Here is a 15,473-nt window from a genome sequence, read left to right on the forward strand (position 1 = left end):
TGTACAACATTCAAAACTTTGTTTGAGAGTATGTGTCCTTTGCGGGAAAGAAAGAAAGGAAAGGATCACACATGGTGTTTGTGCTTAACGATGTGAAGAATTTTCAGATCTATTCTGAGATTATGTGTGCCGTTCTCAGACCTTCTGGATGCAAATTCAGTCAGTGACTTACAGTTTGAGTTTTCTTCTCGATACTCCTGAGTTTATCTTAAACTGATTCGTTTTGAAGACAATCTTTTATTTTCTTATAGTTTTTTGTTAGTAAGTATTATTGGGAAGTGATATCAAGAGAGTGATAATGGGCTGTCTAAACCAGTGTAAGGTACTGAATCTGAATTTTCTAGACTCTTTGTTCAATGTGCTGGTAGGCACAAAGGATTTGACAGTGTGGATTTAGATAGGATTGTTTGGACTGACCATACGACGCTCGGGTAGATTGAGCAGTGAGATAAACATGGGAACCCATGGGATACACTAAATTAATACGCATCTAGAACTGTGGCTTAACTTTTCCTTGATGTACGGACTTATGTCCTTAATTCTGGTTCTGATAGGGCTACTGTGGGTTCTGATAAAGTAGGTCTGTAGGAAATTATTTTATTGCTTTCTATCTGTCAGTCATATGTTGCTTCCTCTGAGTGATTGGAAGAGATCTGACCTGGAATGTAACATATGCAACTCTATTTCTATGAACCTCTTTATATATGCAATTCTTTCTATCTGTTAGTCATATGTTGTCTCCTCTGCGTGATTGAAATGATCCAACCAGGAACACAGCATATGCAATATTCTACCTCTCAATCCCTCTATCCTAGTTAGCCATACGTTGTCCCCTCTGCGTGATTGAAAGAGATCTGACCTGGGACACAACATATGCACTTATTTCTAAATCTGACTTCCTCTTTAATAATTGTCTATTCACCTAAAGTAAGGAGTTCTTTGGAAGTTCTTGATAATCAGGGTATATCGGGAAGTGGGGAACACGTTCTAGTGCAACTAAAATTGAACCATTTAAGAGGTTTGATGAGAATTAAACTCAGATCGATTAGATCTTTCACAGGTAAAAGATAAAGATCAAACAAAACAAACACAATAATAGAATCAACAATATGCTTATGATTCAAATATAGTCACGCCTCAGCAGAGCTCTACGAAGAACTTCCACTGTAGAGGCGAGCTAGGGTTTACAATACTCAAAAAGAATAAAAAGCAAATCGTATTTTTCCAAAGACTGCATGCATGCAGCTTAAATACTAAACCCTAGAGAAAAACATGCACCGTTGGACAGTCCCAAACCGGCAATCAAAATTGGGCTAAAGACCGAGCCCATGACGCAACACTATAAGCCCAACAATCTCCCCCTTTGCGTCGAATGAGGCGAGAGATCAATTTCTTTGAGTAGGCTTCACAGTCTTGACAACCTTGAACAGCCGAGGGATGACTGCAAGAAGTGTTTGCCGAAACTGAATGTACCATCGTAGCATGTCAGTGAACAACTTCTTATCAGCTGTAGAATTTTGATTGCACTTGTGGATAATCTCCAAGATATGTTCCAAGCAAGCAGTTGAGAATAAGTGTTTATCACACAGAGCGAAGATACATTTTTGCTTTTCGTCTCTGACAAACATTACTGTGTGAGACTGTGGGTCGATTCTACCCTTGACCATAACATTCACATCGCCCATTCTGCCGGAAGGTTTGATCGTTGGACGCTTGTGAATGGCAGCGGCGATCTCTTGGTCCATTTTCGCCACTTCGTGAATGTAGCATACAAGCATTCGCTTGATATGGTCAATGATCGGCTGGTACTCCTGTGGATTTGACATCAGGATGTTGTTGAGAAGTATCCAGTTGTGGGGATTGAGGTTCGGTAGATCAGCGAGGGTGAAGTTATGAACCGAGCCTTCAGAGCCTCGAGTCACTTTGAATTTCACATTGACAAACTTCCCTGCTGAGTAAGGCTTCAAAACCTTGACAGTAGTAATCTTCTGTAAGCTCCATGTCAGGTGTTGTGGCTAAGCAAACTCCAGATAGAACCCCAAAAGATCCCGATCAACCTTCGGGTCTGGAGAGGGAATAGAAACAGTTGAGTTAAAGCAGTGAAAGATGAATGTCTTTCGCGTGATCGGCATGTCAAACTGTGCATCCTTGGAGTTTTCAAGCCCAAACGACATCACAGGCTCAAGCCACAGTGTACAAGGTTCATCGATAGCACACTTTTGAAGCGAATCAAGAGTCCACACAGGAAAAATGGACTTCTTCTTTTCCAGGAGCTCTTTTTCTTTAAGCTCTTTTTCAAGCTCTAACGATTCCTTCATCAGTTTTTCTTCAAGTTCCTTATCAGATGCCTTTGTTTTCAGAAAAGGATTAGAGGGATCTGGTTTAAAAATATCTTCAATATCATCATCAGTATCATCATCGTCACCAATTTTCTTCTTCTTCTTCTTGCATCTATCACTGACCGAAGCTTCATTAACCATCGTCTTCTCTCCCCCTTGTTTCGGTTGGACACCAGGCACCGGAACACCCTCAATACGACTAAGAATGGCCAGGGCAGGTCGAAGTTTATCAGCCAAATGCCTACGAGTGGTGATGGTGATGATAGGATCATGGGCTTCAAGGAGGTGAAGTAAGATGGAGTGAACATCAGCAGCTGAGCCTCGAATAACTTCCCTTTCAGACTTCAAGTCATTGAGTTCAGCTGTTGCAGTGCGAAGTTTGAGATTCTGGATTTTCAGTTGAGAGGTTCGCTTGTCGAGTTCATCCATGACTCGATATTCAACTGCCAATTCTGCCTCCAGTTGAATTAAGCGATCATTGACTGTATCACGCAGATTGACATTTGCAGCTTCAATGGCTTTTCGGGCAACTTCAAGATTAGCTCGTTCGGTGGCTAGATGTGACAACTGTCAATTCAGGTCATTCTCGGACTCATGCATCTTTATAAAAACCATTCATGCACAACATGCCATGGCCTAGTAGTATAAATTAGGTCAAAATCTTGCATAAACTAGGATCCAACTAAGATCTAGGACTAATATACTTGACTCTTACGATTCTAGTAAGTTGCTTAACTACAATAGGAAATGCCAATACCATAATTAGAATGAAACTTCAAACTTTGTTACAATTGAAAAAGGGTATAAAACCCTAAAAATGAATTAAAATATTCTAATTACATTCCAATATGATGGTGAATATCAAACAATGTTCCAAAAACTCTAAAGAGCCCAAAAATCCAAATTTATAAACTCTAAAGCTTAAAAACTTTATAAAATTTCTATAAACTTCCTAATATAAAATTTTTATTAATCAAATTATAGATTATAATCAATGAAATAGAAATTTAAATTATCATACATTAATCATAATTTATTAGTTAAAAAAAACAAGATTTTTAAATAAATCAAAAATTGCTTAAAGAGACATTTTATAAAAAGTTAGGTTTTATAAAAATTGAAGGGAGAATTATATAATTTGAATTTTAGGAGAGAGGGAGCCTCTCTCACTCATAAAATTTGTGCATCCTCTCCCCCATGCCCTCTCTCTTCCCAAAACTTCAATCATTAAAACACAATCCCCACTCTTCCACTTCTCTCTTCACTCTCTCTCACACTCCACCCTTTCAACTCTCAAACTCTCCTCCTCTCTCTCCAAACCCACGAAAATCATCAGCCAAGAACACCTCTCCACACTCAAATCTTCATCTTCTAAGGTTGTTCTTCAAGGTATTCACGAAAATCCTTCATTTTCCTTACTTTTCCTTCTAGTTTTTAAAGGGTTTTCTTGTACTTCTCCTCCTTCTACACCATTCTTTATGAACATTCATGAACATGTTCATGAATGTCGTGTTTGATGATGATGGTGGTAGGGTTTCACCCAAGAACAACATGCATGTTGTTTAATGGTGAAATCCAAGGACCAAAACCTATGTCAAACACTAAAGTTTGGATTTTTACAAGTTTTAAAGGTGCATACACCTTATGCATTCAAGTGTTTCCTTTAAAAACATCACTATGACAAACATATGTCCATGCATGGTCTTCAAACCGTGATGCATGTGATGAACACCAAGCTAAAGAGCTTGGTGATCAAAGTACATTGTTAATAGTGCATGTAAATGATTTTGTCTATAAAAATATCTAAAAGTTCTTTTCTGTTCAAATCAAAATTTTTCCAGATTCCCATTAAGGTAATATGAACATCTGGAAAATCCCAAGAGTTTTTATCGTTTCCTTGATTTATTAAAATTGTTGCAAGAAAACAAGGTCATAAATCACATAAAATACTTCCAGAGGTCTATAAATCCGGAATAAATTCGTGGATGACCCCTATGGTGAATAATGACCTCTCATTAAATTTCATCGATTTATGTTGCTGTTTAGTATGATTTTCGATTTTCTTTTTGTTTGGGTGCAATAAATCACAAAACCACTTTAAAGAGTGTGAAAATTGTATCTAACAATTTTCGCAGCTCTTTCCTGTGGTGGGACACTCAGAAAAATAATTTCAGAATTTTTCATCATGCCTTTCTATTTTTCCCAATTTTTGGTAGTTATAATGGCCTAAAAATAGGAAAAATAGTTCTGATTATCCAAAATTCATGAAAATTTACCAGAATATCATGTTGTACATTAGGAGGTTACATAAAAATTTTGATGATTTTCCTCTACTGTATACTATTTTTCTCCTATTTTCTAAGGTTAAATACACTTAAATACACTTAAATACACATAAATACCCAAAACCGGATTATACAACATGAAAACCACTTTTGGTATTTTTCCCAGATTACTTACACTGTAAATGATGTTACAAAAGTTTTTGGTAATTTATTTTAACTGTTTATTATTTATTCTTCAATTAATGATTATTTAAGGGGATAAAACAAGGAAAAATAGAAATACCCACTGAAAAATATCTTTTATATTTTTCTCAGCCTAGTTATGTATAATAACAGTTAAATAAAAAGTTTGAGTAATTTTGGAAACTTTTTTCTATTTATTTCAATTTTTATTAGAATAAATGGTCAAAAATCATAAAATATAATTAAACAGCTTGGAAACCCATTTTTATATTTTTCCTAGCTTAGTAATGTGTAATAACAGTAAAATAAAAAGGTTGAGAATTTTTATCCTTTCAATGATATTTTTCGTGAATTTATGTTGTTATGAAGGCTTAAAAATTTGGAAAATAGTTAACCATATCAAAAGTTCAAGGAAAATTTTCTGGAAAACCTCTATTGTATTTAGAATGAAAAATACAAGGTTTGACAATTTTTGGAAACTATTTGATAATGTTTTACATTTTTAGGAATTTAAAACACCTTTAAATGTGTTGAAACACCCTTAAATTTATATTACTAAATCTGGAAAATTAATATCCCAAAGTTGTATTTATCGCATGACTTTTAGAATTTCATCATTTCAGAAAAAGTGTAACCAATTAATATAAAATCCAATATTAGAACATAAATTGGCATTTCACTATATATAGAGTTTAGTATATTAGCATTAGATTTCGACATGGAAACTCACTAGTGTGGGTTTGATGTCGTAAGATCCCGACATTAAGACGTTGGTGTATTCCAAGGCACCACTTGTATCTACTCGAAACATTGTGAGTATTCACGCACTCCCCTATTTTCAGTTTTTATGTTTTGGGGTGGAAAAGCATGTCCCGAAAAACTATTATTTGCATGTTGTATTTAAATCGATTTATATCAAACATGATTGCTATTGTATTGCTATGTCTCTCTATGTATGTCTATGCAACACGGAACATGAGAACTTATCGTACTAAGGCCCTTCCCTTATCTCTAACCATTAACTCTTTGAGCCAATGGTCATTATGGATAGCGCTATTAGGAATTGACAACTCCTCACTCGCCCTATTGCTGGAGTGCATGATACCATATTCATCTATGGAACGATAAGCATAGATCTTGATAGGGCTTCAGTCATAGGTTTGGTTGAGACTCATTGTTTGCTCATACACATACAAACTCGTTTCTCGTTATAGCAATAAACTTGTTATCAATAATAGCAATCAACTTTGTTTCTCATTAAAGCAATGTACTTGTATTTATGAAAAGCCTTATTCCAAATCTTGATTTTATAAACTTGTGAACTCACCAACTATTTTCATAGTTGACGCTCGTTTTACATGCTTTTTCAGGAAATAATTAGTAAGTGGATATAAAGATTCATCATCATAGAGCATGCTGTATCGTGTTGAAGTTATTTATGAAGTTATATTTTGAACAATGTTATTTTGGAAAAACTTGTACTTGTTTCTATTAAGCTATGGGTTGTAAACTTTTGAATATTGCTATGGTGATGTATCTTTATCTTTTGCAATGAAACCGTTATCGCTGTCATATCTTGCGTTTCCGCTTTAGCGGGGTGTGACAGAAGTGGTATCAAAGCTAAAGTTATAGAGAACATCAGTTTTCCTTTAAGAAAACACAACCTATAACCAAAACTTATAAAAATTCTTTTTACATCAAACATATTACTAATATAATTAGGTCGGGAATTGTATCGTTGGACCTCAATTAAACATAGCCTGATCACCTATGTTTAATTAAGGAAAGATTTATACAAAGCTTGAGCTAATTATAATGGGAATATGTTCAATAAAATTTTTGAGAAAACTTTATTTCAAAAAAATTCAAAAAGGTTAATTTTGGTGTGTGTAAGCATTGCATATTATAGGCATGCATTGTCATTTATTTCATATCTCATTGAATCTATGTCTCAGTCCACTATGTCGACATCGTCATCTTCTCACGCTACCGCCTCAGCTGATGAGTCCGGCTACGTCACTGTTATCCCTCGACGTGATCCCCCCGCCTCGGTGGAGGAAGACCCCTCGGAAGACATAGAAGATACAGGAAACTCGGTGGAGATCAGCAATGACAGCGTCCCGAGTCAGCGACGCGAGGCATCGCCTACATCGGTGATGCCACAGCCACCACTTTATGGGCTTCGCATTCGGAGGACGGCGAGGAAGAGTGTTCCCATTCCAGGAAGGATAGCCACCAGCACAGCAGGACTTCGCACGGCAGGACCTAGCAGGGTAGGACCTAGCATTGCAGGACCGAGAGCACCCCCACCACAGCGAGTCATAGGGATACCTGTCAGGCAGCCAGGTATGACCCCGGAGGAGTCCCGGAGGATGCATTCGATGGCAGCGGGCCTACATCACAGTCTTGCTGTGATAGCTGAGCATCGGGAAGTTTTGGATGAAGTGTTGACAAGGATGGAAATCCTGTTTCAGCATTCGATGGAGACTGCTGACACTGCTAGTGCTGCTAGACGAGAGGCAGGTCATGCGATGACGGCATATTATGTGCTTGGAGGGCTATTACTGATTGTGGTGTTGATGTTTCTTGTTGGGATAGCGATTAGTATTTGGTTCTGATTTCAGTATTTTATTTTATTTTGTCATGAAACGAAAACCCATGTTGGGTGTCTTTTGGGGAAAAACATTTAAAATTTTATTTGGGGAATTGATGTGTTGTTTTGGTTTTAAGACTATTTCAAATGGTGATGAAGAAGTTTATTTTATGTTTAAAAACTTTTACTATGAGGTCAAACCCTAGAATTTACTTAGTCAATGGTCGAATAAAAAGATTTTTCTTTTCTTTCTTTTTTTTCAAATCTATATGCCTAGTATTAATGCAAACCATTAATTTGACAACACTTATGGTTTTCAAAATAGTAGTGAACTAAATATTATACATTATTTTATGTATTTATACGTATTTCTACTCTTGTGTCTTAGAACCATGTCAGGAAGGCCTAATCGTGGGCGCCCACAGAACGAAACACCCGATGTTGCTCAAATTGTAGCACAACAACTCATGGCAGCAATCCCAAACATTGTCACTCAAGTAACTGCGGGACTTAATGCTAACCAAGGAAGTAGTGGAGGAAACCAGGGAAACAATGAAAGAGAATGCAACTACAAGTCCTTTATGGCCTGTAAACCTAAGGAGTTCCACGGAAAGGAAGGTGCGGTCGGGTTGCTGAAATGGATTGACAGCATGGAGTCGGTCCTTCACATTAGCAAATGTATCGAACGCAACAAAGTGGAGTATGCAACTTGTCTACTTCAGGATAGGGCATTGACCTGGTGGAATACTTTAGTGCAAACCCGAGGTCGTGCAGCGGCATATCAGCTAACTTGGGAAGACCTAAAGAAGCTGCTGATAGAGGAGTATTGTCCCAAGGATGAAATTCAGAAGCTTGAATCTGAGTTCTGGAACCATTCTATGGTTGGAACACAAATAGAGAAGTACACAGTCCGATTTCATGAACTAGCAAAACTGGTACCTCACATGGTTACTCCTGAGGAGAAACGGATAGATCGTTACATCTGGGGTCTGGCACCAGAGATTCGGGGAATGGTTACTTCAGCAAACCCAACTACCATTCAAAGAGCAGTAAGTCTAGCAAATCGACTAACCAATGATGTGATAAGGACGGGAGCATCGGCAAAGGAAAACTCTAGTAGCAAGAGGAAGCCAGCAGATCAGGGAGAGAAGAAGTATGGAGACAAGTCGGGGAGGAAGCCGAAAGTCTCAAGAAACTTTATGGTAAGAGCCAAGGAGCAAGAACCAATGAAAACTCAGGAACAGAAAGTCATGGAAGTGCAGGAGCGAAAGCAGTACTCAGGACCGCTTCCGAAGTGCAATAAGTGTAACTTCCATCACAAGGGAGCTTGCCCAGTGTGCCAAAACTGTAAACAAACAGGCCATTACTCGAAGTATTGTAAGTTGAATAAGGATGGAAAAAGGGCATGTTACGAGTGCGGGAGTACTGATCATCTGCGTAGTGCTTGTCCCAAACTGAACAAGGGGCCTGGTAACAATGGACAAGGCCAAGCTAGGCAAAATTTCCAAGGAAATCAAGGTGGGCGGCCAAGAGGTGTAGCCTTTGTGATTGGTGCAGATGAAGCTCGTCAGAACCCTGAGGTGATAACAGGTACGTTTCTCCTGAACAACCATTTTGCATCAGTAATATTCGATACGGGAGTAGAAAGGAGTTTCGTTTCTTTAGCATTTAGACCGTTAATTGACTTGAAATCAAGAAAGATGAGGAATACTTATACTATTGAACTTGCTGATGGGTATGAAATTAGGGCCAATGAAATAATTCCTGGCTGTACTCTGAATTTAGCTGATAAACTCTTTAGCATTGACCTAATTCCTATCGAGCTAGGTAGTTTTGATGTTATAGTAGGAATGGATTGGTTATCCAAGAATAGAGCGGACATTGGTTGTTACGAGAAAGTCATCAGGGTACCTCTCCCCAATGGAGAAACCCTTATCATACACGGTGAGAAGCCAGCAAGAAGTTTAAACATTGTATCAAGCATGAAGATTCACAAGTACCTGAAGAAGAATTGTATTGCATTCATGGCCAACGTGCTAGAAAGAGAACCCGAAGCTAAGCAACTCAAGGAGATTCCAGTGGTTCAAAACTATCCCGAAGTGTTTCCGGAGGAATTACCCGGTCTACCCCCTCACAGACAGGTCGAATTTCGGATAGACTTAATTCCCGGAGCGGCACCGGTAGCAAAAGCACCATATCGCCTCGCGCCATCCGAGATGCAAGAACTGTCCGGACAACTTCAAGAACTTCTAGACAAAGGGTTTATACGACCAAGTTCTTCACCTTGGGGAGCCCCCATGTTATTCGTCAAAAAGAAAGATGGGTCATTCCGAATGTGTATTGATTACAGAGAATTGAACAAGTTGACAATCAAGAATCGATATCCTCTTCCTCGAATTGATGACTTGTTCGATCAGTTGCAGGGCGCTTCATACTTCTCAAAGATCGACCTCCGATCAGGATACCATCAACTAAGAGTTCACGAAGAAGACATTCACAAAACAGCATTTAGAACCCGTTATGGACATTATGAGTTCTTAGTCATGCCTTTTGGACTAACGAACGCACCCGTTGTTTTCATGGATTTGATGAATAGGGTCTGTAGTCCATACCTAGACAAGTTTGTAATTGTATTTATCGATGACATACTTGTTTACTCACAAACCAAAGAAGATCATGAGAGACATCTGAAGCTAGTGTTGGAGCTGTTGAAGGAGCAGAAATTGTATGCCAAGTTCACTAAGTGTGAATTTTGGATTCGGGAAGTACATTTCCTTGGTCATGTGATCGGCGAAAGAGGAATTCATGTAGATCCAGCTAAGATCGAGGCAATCAAGAAATGGGAAGCCCCCAAAACCCCGACAGAAATACGACAGTTCCTAGGATTAGCTGGGTACTACAGACGCTTCATTGAGAATTTCTCTAGGATTGCTCAACCATTAACATCTTTGACCCAAAAGGACAGAAAATTTCTCTGGGAAGAGAAACACGAAGAAGCGTTTCGAATCCTGAAAAACAAGCTGTGCAATGCACCAATTCTGGCCTTACCAGAGGGATCAGAGAACTTTGTAGTGTATTGTGATGCGTCTCATCAAGGATTAGGATGTGTGTTAATGCAAAAATATAAGGTCATTGTGTATGCTTCCAGACAACTCAAACCGCATGAGAAGAATTATACAACCCACGATCTAGAACTAGGAGCAATAGTTTTCGCTCTAAAGATATGGAGGCATTATTTGTACGGAACCAAGTGCACCATTTATACCGATCACAAAAGCCTTCAGCATATCCTAGATCAGAAAATGTTAAACATGCGGCAGAGGAGATGGGTAGAGTTGTTTAGTGATTATGACTGTGAGATACGATATCACCCAGGGCAGGCTAACGTAGTAGCCGACGCTCTAAGTAGGAAAGAAAGAGTGAAACCTTCCCGTGTGAGAGCTTTGGGAATGGTAATTCAGACAAGCTTGAAATCTCAAATCATTGATGCCCAAGGGTTAAGCGCCATTCACGCCACATTCCACGTCTCCAATCTTAAGAAATGTCTAGCCAACGAAGCATTGATAGTACCCCTGGAGGAAATTAAGATCAATGATAAGCTAAACTTTGTTGAGGAACCGATAGAAATCCTTGACAGGGAGGTAAAACAACTCAAGCGGAGTAAGATTCCAATTGTGAAAGTTCGATGGAACTCAAAACGCGGGCCAGAGTACACCTGGGAGCGTGAGGACTTCATGAAGGAAAAGTATCCACAACTTTTCCCATGCAATGCCAAACGATGACATAGAATGAATTTCGGGACGAAATTCTTTTTAAGTGGGGGATACTGTGACAACTGTCAATTCAGGTCATTCTCGGACTCATGCATCTTTATAAAAACCATTCATGCACAACATGACATGGCCTAGTAGTATAAATTAGGTCAAAATCTTGCATAAACTAGGATCCAACTAAGATCTAGGACTAATATACTTGACTCTTACGATTCTAGTAAGTTGCTTAACTACAATAGGAAATGCCAATACCATAATTAGAATGAAACTTCAAACTTTGTTACAATTGAAAAAGGGTATAAAACCCTAAAAATAAATTAAAATATTCTAATTACATTCCAATATGATGGTGAATATCAAACAATGTTCCAAAAACTCTAAAGAGCCCAAAAATCCAAATTTATAAACTCTAAAGCTTAAAAACTTTATAAAATTTCTATAAACTTCCTAATATAAAATTTTTATTAATCAAATTATATATTATAATCCATGAAATAGAAATTTAAATTATCATACATTAATCATAATTTATTAGTTAAAAAAAACAAGATTTTTAAATAAATCAAAAATTGCTTAAAGAGACATTTTATAAAAAGTTAGGTTTTATAAAAATTGAAGGGAGAATTATATAATTTGAATTTTAGGAGAGAGGGAGCCTCTCTCACTCATAAAATTCATGCATCCTCTCCCCCATGCCCTCTCTCTTCCCAAAACTTCAATCATTAAAACACAATCCCCACTCTTCCACTTCTCTCTTCACTCTCTCTCACACTTCACCCTTTCAACTCTCAAACTCTCCTCCTCTCTCTCCAAACCCACGAAAATCATCAGCCAAGAACACCTCTCCACACTCAAATCTTCATCTTCTAAGGTTGTTCTTCAAGGTATTCACGAAAATCCTTCATTTTCCTTACTTTTCCTTCTTGTTTTTAAAGGGTTTTCTTGTACTTCTCCTCCTTCTACACCATTCTTTATGAACATTCATGAACATGTTCGTGAATGTCGTGTTTGATGATGATGGTGGTAGGGTTTCACCCAAGAACAACATGCATGTTGTTTAATGGTGAAATCCAAGGACCAAAACCTATGTCAAACACTAAAGTTCGGATTTTTACAAGTTTTAAAGGTTCATACACCTTATGCATTCAAGTATTTCCTTTAAAAACATCACTATGACAAACATATGTCCATGCATGGTCTTCAAACCGTGATGCATGTGATGAACACCAAGCTAAAGAGCTTGGTGATCAAAGTACATTGTTAATAGTGCATGTAAATGATTTTGTCTATAAAAATATCTAAAAGTTCTTTTCTATTCAAATCAAAAATTTTCCAGATTCCCATTAAGGTAATATGAACATCTGGAAAATCCCAAGAGTTTTTATCGTTTCCTTGATTTATTAAAATTGTTGCAAGAAAACAAGGGCATAAATCACATAAACTACTTCCAGAGGTCTATAAATCTGGAATAAATTCGTGGATGACCCCTATGGTGAATAATGACCTCTCATTAAATTTCATCGATTTATGTTGCTGTTTAGTATGATTTTCGATTTTCTTTTTGTTTGGGTGCAATAAATCACAAAACCACTTTAAAGAGTGTGAAAATTGTATTTTTCGCAGCTCTTACCTGTGGTGGGAGACTCAGAAAAATAATTTCATAATTTTTCATCATGCCTTTCTATTTTTCCCAATTTTTGGTAGTTATAATGGCCTAAAAATAGGAAAAATAGTTCTGATTATCCAAAATTCATGAAAATTTACCAGAATATCATGTTGTACATTAGGAGATTACATAAAAATTTTGATGATTTTCCTCTACTGTATACTATTTTTCTCCTATTTTCTAAGGTTAAATACACTTAAATACACTTAAATACACATAAATACCCAAAACCGGATTATACAACATGAAAACCACTTTTGGTATTTTTCCCAGATTACCTACACTGTAAATGATGTTACAAAAGTTTTTGGTAATTTATTTTAACTGTTTATTATTTATTCTTCAATTAATGATTATTTAAGGGGATAAAACAAGGAAAAATAGAAATACCCACAGAAAAATATCTTTTATATTTTTCCCAGCCTAGTTATGTATAATAACAGTTAAATAAAAAGTTTGAGTAATTTTGGAAACTGTTTTCTATTTATTTCAATTTTTATTAGAATAAATGCTCAAAAATCATAAAATATAATTAAACAGCTTGGAAACCCATTTTTATATTTTTCCTAGCTTAGTAATGTGTAATAACAGTAAAATAAAAAGTTTGAGAATTTTTATCCTTTCAATGCTATTTTTCGTGAATTTATGTTGTTATGAAGGCTTTAAAATTTGGAAAATAGTTAACCATATTAAAAATTCAAGGAAAATTTTCTGGAAAACCTCTATTGTATTTAGAATGAAAAATACAAGGTTTGACAATTTTTGGAAACTATTTGATAATATTTTACATTTTAGGAATTTAAAACACCTTTAAATGTGTTGAAACACCCTTAAATTTATATTACTAAATCTGGAAAATTAATATCCCAAAGTTGTATTTATCGCATGACTTGTAGAATTTCATCATTTCAGAAAAAGTGTAACCAATTAATATAAAATCCAATATTAGAACATAAATTGGCATTTCACTATATGTAGAGTTTAGTATATTAGCATTAGATTTCGACATGGAAACTCACTAGTGTGTGTTTGATGTTGTAGGATCCCGGCATTAAGACGTTGGTGTATTCCAAGGCACCACTTGTATCTACTCGAAACATTGTGAGAATTCACGCACTCCCCTATTTTCAGTTTTTATGTTTTGGGGTGGAAAAGCATGTCCCGAAAAACTATTATTTGCATGTTGTATTTAAATCGATTTATATCAAACATGATTGCTATTGTATTGCTATGTCTCTCTATGTATGTCTATGCAACACGGAACATGAGAACTTATCGTACTAAGGCCCTTCCCTTATCTCTAACCATTAACTCTTTGAGCCAATGGTCATTATGGATAGCGCTATTAGGAATTGACAACTCCTCACTCGCCCTATTGCTGGAGTGCATGATACCATATTCATCTATGGAACGATAAGCATAGATCTTGATAGGGCTTCAGTCATAGGTTTGGTTGAGACTCACTGTTTGCTCATACACATACAAACTCGATTCTCGTTATAGCAATAAACTTGTTATCAATAATAGCAATCAACTTTGTTTCTCATTAAAGCAATGTACTTGTATTTATGAAAAGCCTTATTCCAAATCTTGATTTTATAAACTTGTGAACTCACCAACTATTTTCATAGTTGACGCTCGTTTTACATGCTTTTTCAGGAAATCATTAGTAAGTGGATATAAAGATTCATCATCATAGAGCATGCTGCATCGTGTTGAAGTTATTTATGAAGTTATATTTTGAACAATGTTATTTTGGAAAAACTTGTACTTGTTTCTATTAAGCTATGGGTTGTAAACTTTTGAATATTGCTATGGTGATGTATCTTTATCTTTTGCAATGAAACCGTTATCGCTGTCATATCTTGCGTTTCCGCTTTAGCGGGGTGTGACACTAGAGAACGCTGAAGATTTGCAACCGAATCATTTACTGTCTTAGCATTCTTTTGAGCAGCAGCCTGCAATGAATCTAGAAATAGGTTAGCCTCGGAAATTAGTTTGTCGACTTTTGCGGTCGCCTCTCTGCATTCGTTAGAGGAGGACTCGACTGCAAGCGAGGCCTTTTGACACTGAGAAGTGGAGGCGTCGATAGCCTTGGCTGCAACAGAAAGGGATGCGCCATGTTCTTTTACAACAGAAGAAAATAATGCTTTAAGAGCAGCATCTGAATAAGCCCCAAAGGAAGAAGAGGAAATAAGTTGATCAAGTTTATCATTGACTGCTTTGAGATGATGCTTGGTTACAGGTGTATCTTCATCTTCATCACTCTGGACACGGTAAGGACTGAAATAGGTGGAATCAAATTCCAAGTCCTCACCTCCAAGAACAGGGGTGGTTTCAGTAGATGGGGTAGGTGATAAGGGTTTGGTTGTGACAGGAGGTTCAGTGGTAACAGGTAGGATAGAAGCTGAAGAAGGAGCCTGTGTAGTAGTGGTGGTAGTGGTAGTGTTGGTAAAGATTGGATTAGGGATGGAAGTAGTGTTAGATGGTTGAGATGTAGAGATGGGAAATATAGGAGGGATGGATACTGGGACAGAAACGGGTGGAGGAGAAGGAGGGAGGGAGCGAACTGGAATTTCGGGGTTAGGAGAGCGAGGCGGGGTATTACCACGACCCGAAGCCTCCTCGTCAGAG

Source organism: Lactuca virosa, chromosome 3 (assembly GCF_052849685.1).
Source record: "Lactuca virosa cultivar CGN04683 chromosome 3, Lactuca_virosa_CGN04683_v6, whole genome shotgun sequence".
Classification (NCBI taxonomy): Eukaryota; Viridiplantae; Streptophyta; class Magnoliopsida; order Asterales; family Asteraceae; genus Lactuca; species Lactuca virosa.